General features: G+C 40.9%; 1 long non-coding RNA gene across 1 annotated transcript in view; it reads right to left on the reverse strand.

The window, feature by feature from the left end:
• Positions 1 to 3,031: 3,031 nt before the first annotated feature.
• LOC112983112 (uncharacterized) overlaps positions 3,032 to 21,409 on the reverse strand; it is a 41,859-nt gene continuing 23,481 nt past the window's right edge. Inside the window, exon 4 of the long non-coding RNA XR_010389433.1 lies at positions 3,032 to 3,797. This is a non-coding gene — a long non-coding RNA (uncharacterized LOC112983112). The remainder of the gene's footprint in view (positions 3,798 to 21,409) is intronic.

Raw genomic sequence — 21,409 nt, forward strand, 5'->3', positions numbered from 1 at the left:
CTACTGCTGTCCTCCACCAGGAGTTGGCCCCCGACCACCAGCTGGTGCTGGCGCCGTGGCCAGGGAGCGTGGGATGGGGTCATGAGAAGGAAGGCCAGAAAGGCTTTCTCCTCTTCCCCAGAACAGAGGTGGCACAGCCTAACCAGGCAGGGGCATGAAGGAGAAGCTGCTTGTGGAGAATTTTAATAGCTGCTCCTACTGAACTGAGCCTCTCTTCAGTACCGTCCATCTGCCAGTCCCCACTGGATCAGAAAAAGGAAGTAATACAACAAAATGGAAAGCAAAAAAACCTGTAAATGGGCCATTTTGGAATGTTCAAACATCTTGCTGTTTGGTGTTTTTTAACTATGGGTAACAAGCAGGAAAACATGTGAGCCTTGAACTGTGAGGCTGGAAAATCAGATAGCCTGGGGAAAAAGCCCACAACTGTTTATGCTCATCATCAGCCCACAGAAATAAAAATATATGCTCTTCTGTCTCTACATTCTCCTTAAACTCTGTTTGGTTTCACCATGTACAGAAGCACCCACTGCCTAGCTACACTGCAGGATATGAGGGTCACATACTCCAGTCCTCCTGCTCCCTTTAAGCTCCATCTCAGGAGCCTGGACTGTGAAGAGTCCACAGATATAAACTCTAAAGAGCTAAAGTAAGAACCTCCTCTTCACCAGACCAGTGGCCGCTGGTCGTTGGCCTTCAAACCTCAGCGGAAGGTTTTTACCTCAAGGGGCATCATGAGTAGTGAGTTGCTTTTACATCTCAGCTGCTCTCCCTGAGATGACTTTTGTCAGTTTGGTTGTTTGTTTTAGTGGTGATGTTTTTAAATTGAAGCCTCTGTGCCCAGAAGGCACATAAAACAAGAGGCTTTTAAAAGCCAGAGGATAAATAAAACACAACCTTGAATAAACAACAGGCTTTTGTCCTAATTTCCTTCTATTCTTTAATGGATGCTGATTCAGTGTATTAATGCCACAATGACAGTAATAGGAAACCCACAACCTCACAACAGCAATAATGTGATCAAATCATTAGCTTTTCAGACATGCAATTGTTGTATTCAAAATTTTTTTTAGGCTAGTGTGGTCTTCTCAGGCTGCTCCTTTCTCTACCCCATCATAGACTGTTTCAGTGGCATACATGTTTCCAATAAAACTGCAAGAAACACTCTGGCCTAATACATTTCATAGAAAGAAACACCTTGTTTAATCGAGTAAGTATTTGTACTTCATGTTTCATCACTGGTTTTATATTCACAACTGTTACCAAATGATTCCACCTGCTGCCTGGATCAAAACAGTTCTTGGTACATAAGTCAATGGTTAACAGAAGTAGTAATAGTTTACACTGCCTTTTTTATTTTTTGCTCTACAGTGCAGCAGCAAAGTAAAGACATATTCTTTTCAGGACCTAGGAACATGCTTCTGTGAGAAGCAAAAGAACTGGAAGATGCCAGGGAGACTTCATCGTCAGGTGGCAGATTCACACCATGTTAAACACCAACCGTGCCACTGCTTATGTCAGCAAACACTTCAGGCCTGATCATTCCTAAGGGAGTGAATGGTTTCAGTTTCGCTGCCTGAAGTGGGAACAGGAGTTCTCAGCACTGGCTGAGCTCAGACCCTTCCCCAGCAGCAGAGTTAGCAACACCCGTACGAATCAGAAAAACAGTTATAACAATCAACGCTCCACGTTTTCCTAGAGCCACCTCGTGATTTTCCCAACACATCACAAACTTTGACAAATTTCCCTGCTGCAGCATGACCATTAGAAATGCCTGTTTCCTTCTCGTTGTCCCATGCTGGTGTGTCCACAATTGAGTCACGACAGCTCCATTCGTGTCTGTTCCCCTCTACAATTAGTCTCACTATGATGACCTTTCCCGTATTGCTCCTGGCCATTCAGTGCCCAGGTCAACCCATCCTGAGGGACTGATTAATTATTCTCTTTACCTAAGTTTGTGTATTTATATATTTATATTCCTTTTATCATGGAAGAAGCCTGGGAATAATTACATGAAAGAGAGGGGAATCTTTTCCCTGCAGTTCTCTCCCTCTCTTTTTGATTATGACTAAAGCTGGATGAGCACAGAAACTCCTCCTCGTCCGAGAACAGGCACAGACCTGTGCAGATATAACTAGTGCTTTCAGCTTCTGAGTACCAGGTGCAGCATCAGTTCTGCCAGCACAGCATGGTTCCAGCATTAATATATAGGCTGCTAATGCTAAATAAATGCCAAGACGTGTATTTAACTCCAAAAGAAAGGCACAAGATCTGCTCGTACACAAGCTTCTTTCAGTGTTCCTCTGGTACTGGAACTAACACCCTGTCTTTTTCCATCTTCCCCTTTTGTGCCTTGCATGCTGCAGTTACCACTGTCATACTGAATCCCTCGTTTGAAGCATGGGGGTTCTGAAGTCAGTGAAAATCACACACATACATTAGGGCCCTAAAACCCAAACTCAGCAGCGAAGAGCAGTAACTGCTTTGACATTCCCTGGAGTATTTTCAGATGATTCAGTTTTCCTTCTGCTCGTTTTTCCCCAGCACTTAAGTTCTATAGGGATTAGAGTCTGAGTCCAGGATAGGGATTAGAGCCTGAGTCCAGGATTTCTGCTTCCAGCAGCTATGATCTATGAGTACATTTTCCCCATTTGTGCTCTAGACTTCATATCAAGGGCAAGTCAAAACAGACTGAACACCCACCCAAGGTTTTGTTTTGAGAACATTCCCAAGGCAAGTCACACCCAATCTATTTTTCTTTCTGAAAGTCCCTAAACAAAACAGGCTATGCTTGATAACATAAACACACACACACACACGCACAAAAACACACCCCGCACTGAGCATGGCTGGAAATAGGCAGCAAGCAAAACACATTTACAGAAAAATACAACTCCGGGCAAGTCTGGACCCAGACAGTATTCATTTTGCATGCGTATGTGCTCAATGGTTATTGCTTGGCAATGGGCTACACAGTAGAAATATTGTTCATCCTCTGTATCGATCCAATCACAATTCTTTATTTCAGGACATGTACAGCCTTCACCAAAGGGCTGTGATAGTTTTCGCAACCAGGTTTAAATTTGCTTCAGAAATAACCAAAATGTTAAAAAAGGCCAATGCATAAAAACCCATTAAAATATTGCACATAAAGTGACTGCACATCCAGGAAAGAAAGCTGAGACTTCAGAGACAAGTGGAAAGCACAGCAATAACATGTTATGAGAGGAGCAGATGAGTATTACACTAGAGAGCTGTAATATTTGTCCACCTCCTGTTTTTTCCTAAAGGATTCTTTTCTCATATAGCAAGAAGGAAAGCCAGACCTTATATCATTTGGACCTTCATCTCAGAGCATCCATGTGAGAATCAAGCATGATACGGATTCAAACATTTAAAAGTAGATTGTGCAGGTTTATTAAACTATGACTTTTTAGAATAAGAAAAGAGATTGTGATCTAAAATTAATATACATTTCAATCATGAAGGCAAATTAAAGTTGGATTCAGATTAAACAGTTGAAATCTTGAGAATGAAACCTCAAATGTCCTTTTACCACCTGTTGCTTTCAGATTTCTCCCCAGTTTTCCCTAGAACAGTTGAAGCTGACCTGAAAACAGATCATTCTTTTACGCTTGGGATCCTACCCAGAATCAAAAGAATGAGGAGTCCGGCCTTCCACTCTCAGGCGCGAGGCTTCTTGTCCCTTTCCTTCCCCATAAGAGTCTTGACTATTACAGTGCACTCGCAGTTCATCCTTGGGAGCCGAAGGCACGCAGCATGGCATAGGATCAGGTCTGTGAAAAGCATGTCTGAGTGTGTTATGATGAATTCTCTCAGTTATAATGATTTGAAGAAAAATATTGTTCATGGGCTACATAAACAATTTTAATTGGCTCAGGCGCCCAAAATGTGCTTTTTTTGTTTGGCTGCCAAGGTTGCTTTCTCGCTTGCTAATTATGTTTTGCTTTAGCTTTCAGCAAAAACAGGAAATAGAGCATCCATTACTCAAATGACAACTTTTCAACAAGCCAACATTTCAACATCCATTGTGTAATTTCCGACCCAGAGCCAGCTAGGAACTAAGTGCCTTTACTAATATATATCCCCCCTTACAAGGGCCTTACTGGCTCCCTGTGTTACTGGGGCTAATAGAGTGTAATGTTTATGATTCTGAAACACACGCCAGAGACCTTTACCGATAGGTACCCTCCACCATTTGGATCACTGCAATACATGTTTGATGCTGATTCCTTCTGCTGTGAACCATTTGTAAGGCTCTTTCTATAGCTATGACCTCTGCAGGATCCCTTTGCTGCTTGGATTACCAAAGTCTAGCAGCTTGTCGCAGACTTCTGCAAACAAATACTGCTAGCCCTTCCCTTAAGGGCTTCCCTTTCTTGCTGACTACTCCTACTGTCTAGGATCAACTGCCTGCAGCACTTAGAGCAGGTATCCAAGAGATCTCCCCAACCTTGTCTTGCACCCAAAAATGCATTCAGCCATTCTAGTCAGCTATGACATCCAACTGACCTCTGCAGCACAAAATCGTGGTAGAAGCAGGGAAACGCGTTCATGTTTGTTCCCAGGAAAAGTGATCAAGGAGGGAGGAGGAATACAGAATCCTGCCCAGGAAGCAGCCTGTTTTCTCTGGACTAGTAAAGGGTGGGTAGCTACTGCTTTGAAGTAGGCCCCTGGCAAGGGAGAACGAAGCCTTTGGCAACAGAGAAGCAGGCCTCTGGCAAGAGTAAATTAAATGGCTGATGCAAACCCTGTTTGCATTGTCTGGGAACTCCCTACGTTTATATACCCAAAGCCACCAGTTTCTATAGATGTTTCCGGCCTACAGTCACAATACCTGAAAGCAAAGCCAGTCTTTGTGCAAGCTGGGAAGAAGTTTGAAGGCAAATGGGATACTCTCAGTCAGATTACTGGAACTATCAACATCCGTAACACAAAATCTCATGAAGTCTGCAGAACTCCTTAAGAGCATACCTTTCACTTTTTCCTGTAGGTTGGCTGGCAGCCACCTCCTCCATAGCCTCAAATTCCCTGATTGACACACATTTCCATGGCATTTCCTTCCCCTCTCCCTTACAGAGTAATAGCTGGAATATTTTTTCTAACAAAGATAGCTGGTAGCTCAGATTTGTAAATGCAGTAGGTATATACCCCAGTTAAATATTCATCTGCTGCTAGTACAGAAGCTAAAGGTGGAGGGAAGCTAGGAACTGATATATGTGTCAGGCAGGTATTAGCTTTACTTTGGAAATCAGTCCATCTAACTAGTTCATTTTCTTCACAACATGTATTCAAACTAGGTCTTTGTATTCTCAAAGGAAGTTCAATAAGAATGTGTTTGCAACTTAAAAGACCATCATGCAGATGAGTGGGCATGCAACTTGATATAAATAACTTTCAAAATTATGGTTACGGATGTAGTTTTTCTTCTGCAAACTCTCTGACATAAACCTTGCAGATTTACCTAAGATGTATGGACTCAAACTGGCAGGATTCTAGAAGCAGATCAAAATACAGTCTCTCTTCTATTATGTGAAATATATGAAGGTCCCAAGCTACAGCACCAGAAGAGTAGGGTTGGTCTGAGTACTGTGGGTATTTTCCTTTTACATCTCTATTTCTTTAGTGTTGATACCGATTTTTAGCTCTGATGTGCTTTTTTTTAAACAAGTCTTGTGAGTTAGAAAGGTTTTTCTGTGACAGCTTGCCTTTTGTGGTTTCAAAACACACTATCAAAGATACCCAGAGTAGCTGTCGTGTACCATTTGCCAGGCTGGGTGTAGAGAAGAAACTCTTATTCCTCTTGTTCAGCCAACCGAGCTGTAATTGGCAAAGCAAGCAATAGGTATATACCACATTGTGGGGGCGAATGAGGATGCCCTTTAAATTACCTATAAAACCCTTTGATTCAAACTGCTGATGTTGCCATAGGCAATTTGCGAAGCTTATTGATCATCTTCTGTTTAAATTAAAGTTTGATGTCCTGGAACAGGCTATTCAGCACAGAGAGCTAATAGGATGGGATGAGATACAGGGAGCAAGAGAAACACATGCACACAGGGGAAATGGATTGTAGTCAAACGGAAAAAAAAAAGAGGGTTATATGCTGAATAGGTTCCATGGGTCAGTTAGCAATAAATATCACGGTGATAAAAGAGTCCAGCATGGATACTGAAGGTAAGTGTTTTTGCTGTGTAATTAAAGGAAAATAGGCAGCTTGCTAGAAAACTAAAATTTCAGAGAAAGAAGGTGAAAAAGAGAGTGTTAAGAATTATTATTAATGTGTGCATATAAACTTAGTGATTTCTGCCAGGAATTCAAGCTCCCCCAAGCTTTTGGTGAGTTGTCTTATGAGGTGTGTCATCTCATCTCTAAGCCAATGCAGGCAAGAGCTGATAGGCTTCAGGTAAATGTAGGCCAAGAGAGGAAAGTCCTCAGGATTAGTTGTCCCTCACAGCACTTCTTTATGTATGTCTATTCATCTGTCCGTCGATCATATAATCATTCAAACTCCAACAAAGTAAATATTTTATTAGGAAGAAAAATGAGGTTTTTATTAAAAGGAAATCTACCTTGCTGGAGCTGTAGCCAGCAGGACTGAGTCATTTTTACTTTTTCCACGAAGTTTAAAAAAGGGGAAACGACCTAGAAAATAAGATGACGAAATTTTAAAACTGAGCATATTTGTCAAAGAAACACTGTTGTTGCATAGGGACGGGAAATCCAAGCAAGCAAAACAAAATACACATTCAAACTGGTCAGACAGCTATAGGATTATGATTTTTGCCCAGTTCAGTATCAAGTTAATTAGCTATGGAAACAAACAGAAAACAATCATATAGAAGCCTGATACAGCATATTGAGCTAGAAAAGATCTTCAGTGAGTGATGAGAGGAACAGGACTTTCCTTGCTGAATAATTAGTTCAAAACTTTTGGGGCTTCTTCTTCGTATGTGAATGTAAAGTGCTATGCAAAGAAGTAGCAAGAAGCTCTAACAGCCCCCCTAGATCCAGTTAGCTCTGAGCTTTGCATGAGAACTTTGAGACTTAAAAGAAAACTCTGGATCATAGGGCTATGGTCTGGACCATCTCTTAGCACTAGAAAGTTAAGGCTAAAAAGGCTAACCATATCTGCTGATTCTGGTACTTCTTTTGGGGGGTAACTAATGTTAGCCACTTCAGCATGATTTTATGGTCTCAGACTCATGATTTTCAGCACAAACTTCAACCTTGAAGCTAATGGCAGATGTTCAGGGCTCTGTAAACATGGCTCAAGGTTCAAAAGCTGGGAACCCAAACCTCATTAATGAGCCTGGAGACCACCTTTGCAATACTGGCCACAGGTTCTAGTTTTGACCAATGCTTTTTGGGAAAGGGAAACCAAAAAGCAAAGTAATTAAACTGGACAGCCTCTACACAGTCCACATCAACAAATCCAGAGGCTTCTATCGTCTCCCAACAGCAGTGCTGAGATGACCAGAAGTAGAAAGGCTTTCATTTTAGAAATCACCTTCTATATCCAGGTATATTTAGAGAAGACCTTTGCTCCCATTTCCTGTTTCACTTTCCCAGGCAGACCTCTAGGAAATGCAGTTTTTAAGTTGAATGCTGCTTTAATAGGATGCTGTCTGCTGCATTATGTAACTTCCTAAAATAGGAGCAGGAGCCCAGTTCTCTCTTGAGACTCCACCTCTGTGGACCACTTTACTATCCTATAGACTCCTCTGGGCTTAGAAACACTCGTATATGGGCTCTATGCCAGATGAATATTTCAGGAGAAAATATCAGATGCAGGACAGAGATGGAGTGGCTAGAGAGGAGAATAAGGTCTGGGTAGAAAACAGTGATTTCTGGTCCATGATGATGACTTTTCTAATTTACAGTCAGGCCTTGATTAAGTTCTCAGGTGCCTAAAAATATGGAAGGCATAAAAAGTGCTCTAATTCTCTATTTCTGTATGAGCACAGAAAGAAAGTAATTCAGAACCAGAGTCATTATGCCTGGTACAGGCAAACAAATATGGCCAGGATTCTGTGTGTTTGTTCCTAGACAGCTCATGCACCCGATGCAATAATAAATACTGAGCTCTACCACACCTCTTCTTCCACTGTAGTGAATCAGGAATAAATGTGCTGCAATGAATATATCTCTATTTTAGAGACAGAAAAAGGTACTTTACTAAAAAAATCTTTCCCAAAATATGCCAAATCATCAAAATTAAAATTTAAAACTATATAGAGTCAGCTTGTAGGAATTTTCTATTCAAAAACCTAAAATTATCCATATGTCTTGTTTCAGTATTTTCTAAACAGAACCTCATTTACAGAAAAACATGTTTTAAAAGTTATGATTAAAATTAAATGCTTCAAAATTATTTCAAACAAATTGTTTCAATATGCTGAAACCTTTGTGTGTGTGTGTGTTTAACAGCTTTCTGACATTTAGGCTTCCTGTTCCAATTCAAGCTGAGAAAAATCCTCAAACTTTCAAATATTTCCATTGCTCAGTAAAATGGCTGTCCTTAGATTAATGAAACATTGGCATTTGCACAAGGAGAATCAGGATGAACTACATATTAGAGTTACTAAAGGTGTAACAGAGAGCACAATTAAACTCACTTTAAACTCGTGAAGTGTGAAATCAGCCTTCATATTGAGGGCAAAATCCTGTCACTTGAATCCTTCAGACCCGGTAAGCAGGTGACCACTGATAGAATAGCTGTTTGGGAAGTCTTTCCAAATGAGGATTTCCCTCTAAGCCATAGCAGAAGCATAGTAGTAGGGCACAGAGTCTTTGTGTGGATCAAGGGGTTTTATTATTTGTGCAAGAGACATGAGGGCAGCAGCTACTACTAAGCTTATGGGAATAAACCATGAATGTCTGAAGATAGAATGAATTTCACCCAAGGTGACTGGGAAGTGATTTGATAACCCCCAAAGTACCTTAAAGATGAAACAGTCTTGGTAAATAGTGGTTCCGTGGGATATATATTGGCACAATCTCCTTGTCATAAACTGACTGCCACTGCTGATTTTGGTAGGAATTTGTCTCATGCTCTCCCTTTTCTCCCTTTTCTCCCTTTTCTTTGCTGTAATAAATATGTGAGCCAATGGTTTCTTTAAAATGGAAAGATTTGCAAGATACAGGTTTAGTTCTCAGTGATGTAAGAATCCAGACAATTTTAGTTAGCAATTGAGCCCATCTACTTGGTAACAATTAAAAATACTCCTTAGCAGCTTTAACTTGCTGGTTGGGGCAGGGGGGGTCTCATTCCTCTGTACTAAAAGCCACTGACAGGATCTATAGACTTGGGCTTGCCTCTCATCAGCACTGTAAATGAGGAAGAGCTCCAGCTACACAGGTCTACTCAGCTCCAAAGCCCCCCATAGGAAATGCTTCAGACAGTAACAGTAATTTACTGCTTCTGCACAGTACTGTGTAAAGCGTACTTCTTTGGAACCTGCCAACATACTCATTTCTCGGAAGTACATTTAAGAACCTTCAGATAACTCCAGGAATTACTCCTGACAAGGAAGTCAAAACACTGTACTGAGCAGTATTTATTTGCAGAGATAATCCTTTACCCCCCAGTACGGGTAGGGGGGAAAAAAGGCAGGGTCTGACGTTTTGGATACAAATTCAAAGAACTGCAATTAAGTTTCAGCAGTGTAGGATTTTTGCAGGGCATTTCTGTTCCTGTTCTCAGCTGAGGTTGATTATCCTTACTGAAATCATTCCTCTGCAAGATCTCATTTTGGGCTGAATCCTCTACATCCCTCTGCGCTGCCACATTCTTCTGTGATGTGCATTCAACCTCTCCCACTTCACTGTAGCTGAGGCCAAAAGTTGCCTGGGAATCTAAAATCTGGTCAGGTCACTGCAGCTGGGAAATAAATGTTCAGACTTCTAGTAGGATTTCTGCTCCAACACAGAAACAGAATTGCCTCTTCTACATTTACATTTTACTTCAGCAAATAGCATCTTTGTGTGAAGACTACTAATGTAAAAATGCAATGTCAACAAAAGACTTGTAGCCCTAACTGTCTGCTTATGTTACAGCGGCATACAAGAAGTGGTCCCATGCTGCATTTCATTTGGCTTGCAAAGCACCAGGAACACAAGGAGGGAAGAAACTCCGGGAGTAAAGATACGAAGACTTGTGGCAACAGCAGTGTGTCCTACTTTCCTTCACCTAAAATGGTGAAGCTAAGGGTGGGGGTGTTACCAGAGAATCAAAGGAAAGCATAGCAGAAATAAGAAATATAAGCTATTGGCTACCACATCACACTGAGTAACATGGCTCATAGCCCACCTCTGCTCATGCAGCCCCTGGAACAAATTATTAAGTTGCTCCATACCTCAGTTTATTGCTTTGTATACTATATTTTTGCATCTGTAATACAGAAAATTGTGAGGTGTAAATCATTAACCCCTTTGAACGTCTCTGTTGGGCGAAATTGGAGAAGCGCGCAGCAAACATTTCCCTCATTTTCTAACAATTTCTGACGGAAAGGTCCAAGCGTGAATGACTGAACCACAGCTTAAGAATCAACACGCAACATGTCTTGCAGACATCAGACCTCCGCTGCTGAGGCATGAGGCTGCACCCAGCGAGCTGCGGTGACCAGGAAGAGCTATCGCAGGAAGCCATCTGCGCAGAGGCGGCCTATCGAGGCGCCCCGCGCGGCTGGGGGTCTGCAGGAAGCCGCCCGGGCAGGAAGTCGAGCCAGGCCAGCTGCATTCGCAAACATGTTGCTGTCCCCGACAGTTTTCTCCTTGACACTTTCCATAAATGACACTAGGGAGGAAGTAAGCTGTCGATTGAAAATCATCACCTATTATTAGCTGTGGAATGCAAAGTACTTTAGTCAAGAAACTGATGCATAACAGATTTGCATTTATTTCCTGTAGGCGTAGTTAACGGGAAATCTATTTGAAATAGAAGTAATTAGAAAAATGCAGGGTGCCCCTTCCCTGAGAAGAGTAATTTTTGTCCATCCAGAAATTCATGCTTGGTGATTTGGTGAATTCTCAAAAACAGAGAAGGGTTAAAAAGAGAGGTAAAGACAATAAGAAAAAAATCAATTAGTGGACAAAGTCTGATAAAACCTTTAAATGAGTCGCAGAAAGCCAATAGTGCAGAATGCACCTATAGAATCTCACTGGACAGTCTCCTAAGAAAGCAAAACTAATCCCAGGTTCTGAATTAAAATGACATGTTTTCCATGGCTATCTAGTGAGTGACACTTCCATTAATTGTGCAACACCCACGGGGTGGTGGGAAGAAAGTAAAGAGAAATATACTGAGATGACAAACTATCATATTATTCATAATCATAGTTGAAATACTAGGGGAGTCGTCCCAACTTGGAAATATTCTTCCTCTGTCCAGGCTACTGGGTATTTAACTATTACATTTCCTATTATGTAAAATATCTTTATCAAAATACCTTTAGAAAATTCTCCAAATCAATGTTACTAATAAAAATCTTCCTAGATTGAAACTTCCCGCCTTAAATCTATAAAATAAGGTTTATCAATTCAATGTAGACAACATTACTTTTACATTCTAGTGATTTTGTATTATCTTAAAATGATCATAATTCAGCCTTTCTACCAAACATAAACTAGCAAGTTAAAAGTATGTAATTTCTGCAGGACTTCGGGTGGGAAAGAGGATTAGAGTTCTACGACGCTTGTGTTTATCTATTGCTACCAGTCTGGCTCAGGTGAAGGCTGGTCACACTCTAGTCTGGACAAAATCTAAGTCAACACTACAAACTTTGGCTGGCACACCTGTGTCAGGCCAAGGTGCAAGAAGAAAAGATGCCTGATCGACACAATAGTGTTGGCAAAAGCTCCTAGCACAGAATAGTTTATACCAGTAAAACTGCACTTTTGCCAACATAGCTTGTTTCACCTGAATAAGGCTAGAATAAACTCTTCCAGCAGAAGAGTTTTAAGGCTGTGGCTACAAAACAAGTATTTTGCTGGTACAATTTAATGGCATAGGCAAACTATTCCCCATTTAGATCTGTCCCAAGTTTCCTACTCAGCAGGTAGTAAAGGAAATAGGAAGTCGGATGTCAAAAAGACAATGAAGAAATCTCTGATTCTAAAGTGGTATCTTAAAAGTAGTGAACCCTCTAGTAAACAGGAACATTCAGTATCTTCCTGTCAAGCTACCGCCCTGCCACAGCACTAACAGCCCTTTCAGACTGCAGAATAACCCAGCTGCAGAAGGAGGAGAAATTGTGAAATAAGCTCAATCGGCACAGAAATGAGGAAGGAAATAATGTGTTAAATGATTTCATTTTCTAAGTTCACTTTATTCCTTACAGATAGACTTAGAATCGGAGCTGATTACAGTGGCTTGTTTTGATTAACAGAGAGAGAGAGATCTAAGACAGAAACATTTCTATCAGTTTCAACGAGTATCCAGATCCAGTATTTCATTTGCATAGTGGGGTCAAGAATTCAAAGAACATTTCTCTTTCATTCTTTATGGCAAAAAAAAAGTTCTCGATGACGCTTGTGTAAATCTAGTCAACTCTACTGACCTTACATTTTCTATATGTCAGTGGAATTATTCCAGATTTACACCAGTGTAAGCCAGTGCAATATTTGACACTAAGAGAATTTACAAGCTTTAAATAGTCCGTACATGCTTGTTTCATTTCTTTGAGACTGAGACAGAATTTAGAGATAATAAATTAATTTAATTGTGCTTCACCTCTGCATATTCCATCAGTCAGGTTTACTGCGTAATGCAGCCAGAATTTGGAAGTTAATGGGCCAACCTCAGGCTCAGATACACCCTAGGACGCTGCTGAGATCTGGGCCCTCAGAGCATCACTCCTTCGGCAGTGCCTGACACATCTGAGCACCTTTGTACTGCTGCAGGAGATTAAAGCAACATTTCTTTTGTACTACCCAGTAATCTTTATGCTTGGTGGTAAAGTTAATGTACGGGATTGTCACTCGCCAACTCATTTCACACAGGCTGCCAAAGAACCTTCAGAGTACAATGACTTTCTGTTACCACCAGCCCACAGCAGATTTGAACCAGTGATCTAGAGGTAAAAGAATTATACACCCATTTGTTTCTCAGTTTCAGAGAATATGCAGCATAAAAAGCAATCACTGAAGAGGGAATGCAATCACCATCACTTTTAAATGAATCATTGAAAAGAATCCAGGATTCCTGATGCTCAGTCCTGTCATAACTACTAGAAAGCACCTCCACCCCCCGAAGTCTCTAATTCTCAGGAACTGCAGTTCTCTTGAGGCTTGGTAAAAGGGAAATAGCGGAGAAATGTGTATCAGACAGCTCTGTTCTAATGAGTGTGTTTCTTTTCATAAGGAATGAAGACAGGCTTACAGAGCCTGTTAGTTGTTCCACATACACATTCATCAGGAAGGGGAATTAGTTTCTGGCTAGCACACTGCCACTGGGTAATACAAAGGAAAGACTCCTTTAATCTTCTGCAGCAGTATAGCAGTGTCCAGACTTGTCAGAAGCTGCGGGAGGAGTGATGGCCTTGCTGCTGACAGCCTTCTAATCGGGTAGTAGAGGGGGCCAGGAGAAAGCGGCTATAAAAGATGCGTTTGTGCCAACAGGTGTGGCTGACATAAAGAGAGATCTATTGAGAAGTGCAGAGGGAGAGTACAGCAGTACTACAATGCTGGATGCTGTCCTAGCCTAATAGGGCTTGTGTTTCACAGCCAGGAGAGAGTTTCACAGCCAGGAGAGAGTTTGATAGTGCTGAGGTTACTCGGAGCTGGTGGAAAGCCACAGCAGAGAACAAGAAGTCTGTCTGGAGTCAGTAACACTCAGAGCCAGGTGGCTGGTTGCTGTGTGAAAAAAGGAACTCCCTGTCCTGGCAACAGGACTTCAGCTCACAAACTGACTAAACTGACTGGGAGAGACGAGCTGCAAGCGCTGGAAAGAGTATGCATACCATGCCTTTGCGCACTGGTTCTCCAGCTCCCTCATGTACCGCCAGCACTCCCAATACTGTGTGCTGCCCTCTTAGCATCTAGCAATTTATATAGCCACCACTATGGCACTGGTCACTGCTTCTCCATGGACACTTTGAAGCAGTGGCAGAGCTGGCAGAAACTTCATGCTGGAAAAGACAGGCAACTTTCTAGTCCTACTTTCACCTAATGATTAACAGGAGGTGCTGGATAATTCCACTTCAGGACCTTGATGGAACCCTTTTTTCTGCGTTACAGTTCTGAATCAGTTGAGGCTAGCTGATATGCATGGTGATATGCACTTAGTTATATTATGTATGTGTAAGTGTGCTTAGTTAGCTCTAGAACTGAGTAAACGGAATGGGGAATTGAAACCACAGTTTAATCTGAAAATGCTCAGACCCTAAGGTTGTGGAATTAAATGTCTGATTTAAATATAATTAAAGGTTGAAGAACTTACTGCCTAGTATATCTGGAGGCAGAGCTGTAACAAAGATGGGACAACAGAGGTGGCCGGTCCCAGGTGGAGTCTCTAGATGGAGCATAAAACACAGGCAAATATGCCCAGACTTCGTCAGGGATTGCTGCTGTTGCTGCTGATCAGGAAGAGAAGCTGCAGCTTCATGATGATAATTTGAGCAGGTGACATCAGTGAAGGAATCTAAAGGGCCCAAAAGGGGCTAAGAAAGTAGAAGGGAAAGCTCTAGGGAAGAGTGTGCTCAAGAGCAAAATGTCTCTTGTTCTTCTGGGCAACACCAGCCTGACGGTGCCTCCTGCATCCCCCAGCCAGCCAGAGCGTGCACTGACATGAAGTCCACACAGAGCTTCTGTCAGCAATAGCAAAGAGGCAAGTATCAGCAACCGATGGTGACCAAGTAGGGTGGGAAAGCACCGAACACCCTGTCAGCAAGCCTTCTGCATCCTAGCTCTTACTTTGGCATGCACATGTTGTGTCAACACCCTGCACGAGCAGGGAGGTGGCACTGCCAATAGCTGTGGAGGCGCTCCAGAGATGAGCCAGGTGCTTCAGAGCTACGGAGAGCAAGGAGGCAGAGTGACAGGGAACTGCCAGGAGCAGATTCCCCTGTCGGTCATACTCTGCAAGCTCGTGAAGGCAAAAGAGTTGTACTAGGATAATTTAAACCCACATGGACAAGGCCATGAGGGCTGTAAGGGCTACACTGTTTAAAAATGTGTCAGGTATGATAAATACTCTGACAAACAGAGCAGTTTGATAGGGCCACTGTAAACAGAAGATGTAGGGTGGAAAGAAATACCAGTTATGCTGCAACCAATGCTCAGTTTTCCATTTAAATAACGCTTACTTGCAGACTTGTGTGCATGGAGAGGAAGCAGGACAATTCATACCTATAGCACTTAGAGGCAGCAAATAATTTGGTCAATGGTAAAGTGCAGTCTGTTTTGCTGACACCTGTGGTAACTGGAAATTTACCCATCCAATTTTCTTCTCTACCCCAGCCACAACGGGAGATCACTCCAATTATTTTGCAGACAGAATTAAGGCCGATGTTTACCATTATCTCCCTGGTAACCCTCTTCTCATGACTACATTATGCAACATAATTGCAAAGCTGCCTCAGCTCACTGGGGTTGTTATTAAACGTACTCTGCTTTTTTTTCCCAAGGTCAAGGTTAATAATTAGGTGGCTGGTATGCCTGTAACAGAGCCTTGTTATGTAGAAAAAAACAACTTTAAGGATGTATCAGACATTCCCAAGTGAGGAAATTTCTGTTGAGTGTTAGTAGGTCTGTTGAAGGTGGACCAGTGAAATAGTGTGAATTAGTGAGTATAAAATTCTCTACTACATTGGTCTATACATAAAGCTCTGACAGACTCACAGTATGAAACACGTATGTTGAATTTCTACAGGGAATGCGGAAAGTGAGTGAAGAGATCTGAAGCTGAACTCCAGCTTCTGAGATGAAGAGATGAACTTGGTTCCTTTGTGGTGCCATTTTCATTTGAGCTGGTGGAACAGTAATGAATGGAGCTGTTTTCTTCCATACAGTTTTTCCCAAAGATCCGTGGTACTGGCACACAAAGTATGCATCATACAGTCCCCAGACTATGCGTTTTTGAGGAGTAGTATCTGACCTACTATGCACGTGCACTGTGATGAGGTAGCACCTGAGCAGTAGTTCTCTCACTGTCACTGTGGTTGATCTATGATACATCCTGAACAAATACAGAAATTTGCCTGGTTGAAATTCCGAGGTTGGAAAAGGAGGAGCAGACATCCAGGAAAGAGAGGAATGCTCCCAACCCTGATTTGCAGAAGGAAGACATCCACCTGTTCTTGAGCAACACTGTCCCCATGTTACAGCTGGAGAAGCTGAGGCACAGAGTCTTGCCCAAGTGAGTTCTCTACCTAAAGGCAGAGCAGGAAATAAAATTCAGTTCTCCTATCTGCTGTGTGCTGCCCATTAGACCAATCTGCCTCCTTGGTGACACCAGAACGGTTATGCGAACTAGGTGACTCCAGGATAACTCTGTAGAATTACCCTCTATTACATTTAATTTGGGACGTTTGTTCTATCACATGCTAAAGCCCCACAAGGAAATAAAACCAGAGATGACAACTTCACATAGAAGAACAGCAAGAGTGATGTACTCCTGGAGTGCTGTTAGACTTTCTGGTATATTACCAGGTAACGCCAAGGTTACTGCAGCTACGTGGTGACTCTCTCAAATAATATGAAATAATGTATCAACTAGAGCCAGTGGTAATCTTGAAAAGCTACCTTTGTTTTGGAAACAGTTCGAAAAACAGCAAAGTATGAAAGTACAAATCTTACAGGTCTGTATGAGTTCCTTTATGTATTTACAAATACACAAATGTATAATACAAATACGTACACAAATGTATAATTACATCCACAGACATCTAAATGTATAAATGTATATACATATATACACATACATATGCATACATATATATACATATTTTATATAAACATAAATAGGGAAGCCTGAACTAGAGAGGTTCTGGTTGGTGTGTGACTACCTCTAAAATTTTGCCTGAGGGAGTTGTATTTCCAGTCACTGGTTATCTCCTAAAAGAAAAGTATTTTGGGGTCAGACTCCAAGCCCATTTAGGTTAATAGGTGCCTTTCCTCTGACGTGTGTGGGCTTTGGATGAGACATGTAATACTGAAATAAAAACTATCCATGGGGTGACTCACATGCAGGAGCACAGGAGAGAGTCCTTACCACAGAAAAGACAGAAAAGGTGCAAATTACTTGATAGAATGATACTGTAGAGCAGTAGCCTTACGAAAAAAAAAACAGTAATTGGATCCTGCTTGCGTGCTAGGCAGTGAGGGCTCAATGGGAGCAGGAGAAATCAATGAAAGAAGAGAGAGGAAACAGGGAGGGGAAGAACCTTTCACATGTCTGCAGTGAAATATCCCTTCATCTGCCTGCAACTTACTTTTCATCATCTGTGGTGTGACCTGCGGTAGAAGATTTCTCTCAGCTATAAACATAGACTTCTTTCATCTGTGTTGCTTGTTCAAGAAAATAAGGCAAAACAAAAACTTAAAACTACTCAAGCTTCTTTATGCACCAGACTTGTTATCTGACAGTCTGAACTTCACAATCCCAGGGCAAACCTCACCCTAAGTGTGGTTTTTATTGTTCTGGTTTGTTTTTTTCCAGTTCAAAGGAAAGGTTAACCCCCAAAAAGAGAAGTGCATCCTTAGCGAGGAGTCTTTAAGTCCTTTAAATCATGCTTTACTGAGAAACTCCAGAGACATTAAGGTTAGTGCCTGTGGTCTTCACTCCAGGAAAACTCCCTGTCCTTGCTATCACCACTTCCATCCCCAAGGTTAAAAAGAACGCTAGCTAGGGAGCTCCTGCTACAACTAGCAGAAAGATGTAGTCTTGCATATAAAGAAAACAGCACTTGTGGAGAGAGCACATGTAACATAATTTATTGGCTAAAAAAGAGTTTTCCGTGTCCATGAAAAAGCAAAAATATATTTTTCCTTGTATTATGTGTTGCCTTTCACCTCTGCGATGTACCCCTGCTGCAACATGACAGCTAAATGATTTATTATTGATACAGCATTGATTCTTCAGTGATGTCAAATGTCCTCAGCAGTATTTAATCCACAGCTGATTCATATTTCTCCTCAAGTACTCTGTATTCTTTAATAGAGACCAGAGATGGACAAACAGAATTGCTCCTGAGCCTCCCAACTTGTTTTGGAGTATCAAAATTGTGTTCAAAAAAACCCAAAGAAAAAACAACTTTACATTCCTTTAGAACGTCAGCTGAAGATCTCACATGCCAAAGCTCTTGTTCAGCTTGTGGGAAAGAGGAAGAATTCTTCCATTTTGCAAATAAGTAAATTGAGGAAACAAATGGAGCAGTGAATTTCTGAACACCATATGGTAAATCAGTGGCAGAACATAACCAAGATTACAGAGGTCCTTATCCTTCTTTCTCCCATACCTTCCATATTAATCATTAGACTTTTGCCATGGTCTTGACTTTTCTACCCCATAGCAAGTACTAACAGAAAATCTAGGCCACAGTCATTGAGATTTAATTTTTGTATCTGTGCAGAGACTTAAATCTTCATCAACTGCATTTCTGTCAACAAACATTACTGACTATTCAGGACAGCAAAGTTAGTCTTACTATTCTCAGACTTCTCTAAATGACAGTGACCTGAAATAGTTCAATATTATCCATCAGTTCTAGGGGAAATAAAGCTAGGATATACTGAAGATGAAATAAAGGTAGGAACAACCTGAGACTGACTTACGATAGTGCAAGAGGGACTCCTGGGACCTCAAATGAGCAGAGTTCCAAAACAAAGGTGAAAATATTCACCAAGTTCAAGAGGGGCTGTTTCTTTGGAAACAGGCACATTTAGCTATTTATTTCAATGACATTACTCCCAGAAACAATGCAGTTTTACATAAAATAGTCTTATTGTGAAATAGACACAAAAATCTAGCCAATTTATTCATGGCATTTTATTCCAAGCACTGAATGCTCAATGCAAACAATAATAGGGGATTTTATCTTACTAAGGCTCCAAGAATTTGCCTGTAGTATGATCTATATTAATAAAAGTTAATTGAAACCAACACTCATCCCTCAATCTGTCAATGAATACAAAAAGCTGTGCTAAATAGCACTGGAAAACATAGCCTCACAGAGAAAGGGACAATGGAAAGAAAATCCCTCACTAAAAATAGTACTAGTCTTTTTGTCCCTATGCAGGAAATGTAGGCACCACAAATACTAGCACTGAGTAACGTTTTGTCTTTATGAGCCTTATTCAGCAGGAGGCAAAAGTAAATCAACCTCAGATTCTGTTGAGGGAAGTAAACATTTGCAGATGGGAAACTGAGGCACAGAGGTATTAAGGGACTTGCTCAAGCTGAAAAGAAGAAGCCACTTTTGTTTGCTGGTCACCTGTTCTGGTGGGACACAAGACTTCTCAGGTGCAGATGCCAAGTTTCACTGACCAGAGCGAGAGTCTATTATATATAAACCTAATAAAAGAAACTTTGAATTGTCCCAGAAAACTATACATTTTCCTTCCCCAAAAGATGTTAGAAAAAACAGTTTCTGGGTTAGAATACAGAGAACCTTCCTGATGGGCTTTCCACTGTTGATGCAGTTGGAACTGCCACTAAATACCACCACACAAAGTTTGAAGAAAAGGTGCTTACAGAAATTCCATTCAGGCAAAAAACCAACAGTTTGGTACATACCCATCAGTTCAGGACACTGCTTGGCAGTTTCTGTTTATCTTCTGCCACACTGATGCTTGCAAAGCAAGCTTTTAGTTTATTTTGAAATCCCACCTGAGGCAGGGAGCCAAGTGTTACCTTGTGTCTTTGCTGTGCAGTTTGTTCAAGGCACCATGACAACTTTAATCCTCATGCAGTATTTCCCAATTACTGTTTGTTTAAGCAGATTGAGTTCAAGCACTCTCCCATTAAGCACAGTGGAGCAATACATTTATTATGTTATGTACCAGCAAATTGACAGCTTTTTCACTTTTCCTCATTCTCCTCACATTACTTTGCCTAGCATCTCTCCTTTATAGGAAAGAAAGAAAACAATGAATAATCTTGTGGTCCTTACTACGCATCTTTTCAGACCAGCAGACAGGTGACACATATTGGAATCACGTAGAGATATCAGCACTATCACAAGTAATAGCCACTTAAGGAACTGATTTTTCTTAGGAAGTTTGTTCTGGATCTGAAAGTCTCAGTCAAGCTCTGCACCTGATTGAGAGGATGACAATAAAACATGTACAAATTGTCCTCTTCAGCTTCTTTACTTATACACTATTCCATTGTTTTAGGTAGAAAAGTTTCCTGCAGTTAAGAGATTGATCTTGCAAGGCAGAAAGTATTCTTGCCCTGTCCAGCAAAGCATGTAAACATGTGCTCAACTTTGAGTATATGAAATATCTCATTAGCTTCAGTGAAGTTATCTGCCAGACCTGAGTTAGCCTGACCAAATGGAGGAATATAGGTGTTGCAAAGTTTTAAAAATTCCATTTTCCAATAATCACTGGACACTTCATATTTTAAATCCTTGTTTTTAGGTTGTTTTTCTAAGGAAGTAAGTAATTCCTTATGTGTCAATGTCTACATGCCTATCCCTTACCAAAAGTTTTGAACCAGCTGGCCTCTTTTAGACAGCGAGAGTGACGGAAGTCTTAAAGATATTAATTTCCTGCAAATTTGGAGAAAATAAGTAGAAGGGAGAGACTGCAATTAGCCTGCCAATGTGGCTGTAGTGTGTGCACAACCATGTTATTTGAAAAAAGACAATTTATCTGGTTTTATGAATGCACCATTAGGAACTATACCTCAACCATCAGGGAAATTTTGACTCAGAGTTTATACCTTATTAGACCTTAAGACACAGAGACACCAGGAGACACCGACCTCACAGAACTGTCTTTCTTTTTTAAGTGTTTGAAGTCCTTATACATGTTTTTGATCCCCCATTAAATTCAATTTCTGATCTTTTAAACCTTCTTAATAAAGTTCCCTGTAGTTAAATTTTTCTGTCCTGTAATAGTTTAATTATTCTTTCTGCCTGAAAGGTTTACTTTTTACTTTTCTGATCCCAATGTAAATATATATGAAATGAAATATTCATCTTATAATTCAATCCTGTGAAACCTAACAAAGAAGCTGTTTCCTTTAACAAAAACTTTTGGTTATAAGAGTGACTGTCATACTGTAACAGCTTAAAATACAGTGAAGATAACTTTTTTACAGCGTAAGAATCCCCTTTATTTATATTTTATATATCTTTTTATTTATCTTAGCATTTTTATTTTATTTTTTAAGAATAAGAATTCTTTTTTAAAGAATAAGAATTCTTTTCTAAAGAACAAG

The sequence above is a fragment of the Dromaius novaehollandiae genome, chromosome 5 (assembly GCF_036370855.1).
Source record: "Dromaius novaehollandiae isolate bDroNov1 chromosome 5, bDroNov1.hap1, whole genome shotgun sequence".
Classification (NCBI taxonomy): Eukaryota; Metazoa; Chordata; class Aves; order Casuariiformes; family Dromaiidae; genus Dromaius; species Dromaius novaehollandiae.